Consider the following 3,552-nt stretch of genomic DNA (forward strand, 5'->3'; position numbering starts at 1 on the left):
AAAAAAAAAATAAAAAAAAAAAACAGAGATATTGCGCATTGATCGTGAGAATCTGCGCTCGATTCTTGGGACATTCTTTGGTTATATTCTATTTATATTTAACAGTAATAAGAAACAGATTTTATTTTCAATATGTTGGTAGTAAATTGTTGTGAGAAGAATTTCGGGGAGTTTGATACTATTTTCTTTTTCTTTCTTACAGAATTTATTGTCGATTGTATGCGTCGAATCGAAATACCGTACTCGAGATTTTTATTTATCGATGTTTTTTAACTCTTGAAAAATTTTGTCGGGAATTGTTCGTACAAAGAATGTCTCCATCGAGCCGGTATGTCGTTCGCGAGCGGTCGTACTTCCAGTTTTCTAACGATCTTGATGAAACATAATACTTTTTGACATATCCTTTTTGGCAATCGAAAAAAAGAGAAATGCATCTTGGCCAAGTTTGTAAAACGGAAGCGTCAAAGAAAATAGGGTGTGTTAGGTTTCTCGAAACATTGATTTCATTGATCGCTCGCGTGAACGGCCCATGATCTTGTTGGGTTTCAAAGGTGGAAACAATTGAAACCACAGGCTGAAAGACGTAAACTGAAAGAAACATAAAGCAAAGCAGATGAATATAAAAATGGTAGGATAAAAAAATGGACACCCATGGTGCAAGCGAATTTTGTATGGCACTGGGATAGAGGGTAGGAAGCGGAACATAGAAGTATTATAAGAGTTAAACTAGAACAGATGGAATAAGTGAACTAAAGCATTAAAGTAAAAAGCGAGTGTAAAGAAATGTAAGAAATGCTGAGCATTAATTACACAACAGCATTCGAGCGGGGGTGAATGAGATTTCGTTTTTTGAGATATTAATTCTCATTAGATGGCACAAATTTCGATGCTCGTTCACCTTTTTGATACTTTTAGTGAACTCTTCGGTAATTTGAAACTAAGAATATTAAGTAAAATGAAATACTATTATATTACGGTCTCCAGTGGAAGTCAGCGATTGACTTGCACATTTGAGACACCCGTCCCTCCACGATCTCGTATTTATTAAAATAGTTGTTATGCTGGAATGATGGAAAAAAGGAAAATGAGTAACGAGTAATTAACGAAATAATTAAGTAAGGTGTTCACACAGGCTGACTTATAATCTAAACTACAGAGATAGTGTAAAATAAATAGATCCTTTTAATATGATGTATGTATATCTATAACTCTATGACAGCAGGGTGCAGTTTCCTTAAGAATATGTTTTCTTCTCTTTCTAGTTTTTTATCTTCACGACGTATCATTATTAGTATATTAGGCATATCGATGTCTAATTCCCTTTTTTCTTAATTTCTTTCGCTTTTGATTTTATCTATAATTTAGGTTGTCTGGTCCTTTTCCGTTTCCATCACTAAGAATTTTTATCGTTTCTGGAAGGAAGAGGACGAGAAAGAAAATAAATAAATAAATAAATAAATAAATAAATAAAAAAGATAATGAATTTTTTAATGAAAAATAAATTTGTATAATAAGAATGATTGGTCCGTCAGACGGGTTTCTGTACGGTCATTATTGCATTAAATGTGAAAATTAGTTTATTTTTTACTTCGGATTTATAATAGTTAATTATTAGGCATGTTTAAGATTACAATTATTGTTACTATTAATTAATTACTTCTATGATAATTATTACTATTATACTACTATTACCATTATAAACTATTTACAGCTATTTATCACTACTTACTGTTGCGACTGCTCCTACTGCAACCATTATGATTGCAACTATTATACACACTATTATTACTGTCTATGATAATTACAAATATTGTACGATGATGCTTATAAGTGTTTAAATTTTAGATGATTAGAGATGAAAAGAGATCATGATATCTAATTGATGGAGGGAGGGGTACTTGTAATTTGTGCGGTGTACTCGGCGGGGGGCTTCGATCTGAAAAGTCTACCTGATTAAATATATGACTTAATTGTATTTACTCTGTAGGATTTACCATAGTTCTAAACAAGAAATATTTCGGAAGAATGCTCTCAAATGCTCATGTTTATTACTGAGCGGGTCGCGTTGTGTCTTACTTTGTCAATAAGAATCGCAAGTATTAACGCTAATGTAATTTTAAATTTTTTACGATGTCACAATATAATCAGTAGGTTACAATTAATAACGGAACAGCAATTTGAGTAAGCTTCCTCACTATTGATCTCAATACGATTAGGGTTTTCTTTCCCTTCATATATAGTATCTAATTGTTTTCTTGTCAAATTGTTACAATTACTATTTTTTTTTTTTTTCCTACTTTTCTTATTATTTTTACATTTTTCATTACTTATTGTAATAACATTACGAACTCTCGCGATATAAGGCGGTCAAGTTTTTTAAATCGTTGATCGACGTTAAAAAAAAATATCAATTACTCTTGTACTTATTCCGTACGTCTATCTGAACTGCTCGTTACCATTTCCAATTCGGTAAATTTAATTAACAGTATCGCGTAGTTAATCGTAGAAACAGGGATACGTAAAAGTCAATGGGATGAAGAGAAAGCATTAACAAACGCGACTCGTGGAAACTTCTGGGATCAACGCAATAACACATTTACTGACTACTAAACTAAATGACAAGAAAAGACGAGTTAGGGAGCTCAATCAAACGAATACCACTTTTTACACTAATTGTTATGATAATTACACGAACACGTACTCTCAACAGATACACATTTCTTACACATACACTTCTACGCGCATAAAAAAAGTAAATTAATTAAAACAGAGGCCACAAGTTATTGAACATCCAAATAATAGTAAATTAATAAGATGCTAAAATAGATAAAGAAAAAAAAATAATAAAATGAAAGAGATGACTTTGTGGTTGTACTAAATAATACGTTATTTAATACCTATTTGAGAGGCAGAGAGAGAGAGAGGGAGAGAGTGAGAGGGAGAGAAAGGTTAGAGAGATTGTGACAGGAGAAAATTTAGAGAGAACGAGAGAGAGAGAGAGAGAGAGAAAAAGTTTTTATCTTTACGGCTGTTTTTTCAGAATTTATTTTATAAAGTAATATAATAATAAAAAAAAACGTAAAAGAAAAAACCACTAGTAATATCGATTATGATTATAATTATTAATAACTAACTAATTGTATTCCTTACTATTATCGATTTTTAAATAAAGTTAAAGTGTATAAATTTAAAGAATTTTTAAGTGTATGCTAAAGCAGTTGAGAGAAAGTGATTATATAACATTTGATTTTATATAGACATGTTAACGATAATTAATGTGTTTGCTGGAATCATAAACGAGGTAAATTAATTTATATTATAATTAACGAGTCTCAGAGGGATGATTAAAATTATTCTAGTGAGAAGGGAGGAAAATGTGAGGGAGGGAAGAAAGAAAAAAAGAATAAATAAATAATGATGATACAAAGTTAAATGGCTGCCTTGCCACATTTGTACATACATATATTTTAGGGTATGCTGGAAAAGTTATAGTATCGAGATAATAAGCGAAAGTGGTAGCAATGGATTTGAAAAAAAAAAAAAAAAAAAATA

The 3,552-nt window shown here is 30.9% G+C and overlaps 1 protein-coding gene across 2 annotated transcripts in view; it reads left to right on the plus strand.

The window, feature by feature from the left end:
• LOC102672878 (heterogeneous nuclear ribonucleoprotein 27C) overlaps window positions 1-3,552 on the plus strand; it is a 34,581-nt gene that overhangs the window by 9,239 nt on the left and 21,790 nt on the right. The window lies entirely within an intron of this gene.

Source organism: Apis dorsata, unplaced genomic scaffold (genome assembly GCF_000469605.1).
Source record: "Apis dorsata unplaced genomic scaffold, Apis dorsata 1.3 scaffold_58, whole genome shotgun sequence".
In the NCBI taxonomy this organism is placed as follows: Eukaryota; Metazoa; Arthropoda; class Insecta; order Hymenoptera; family Apidae; genus Apis; species Apis dorsata.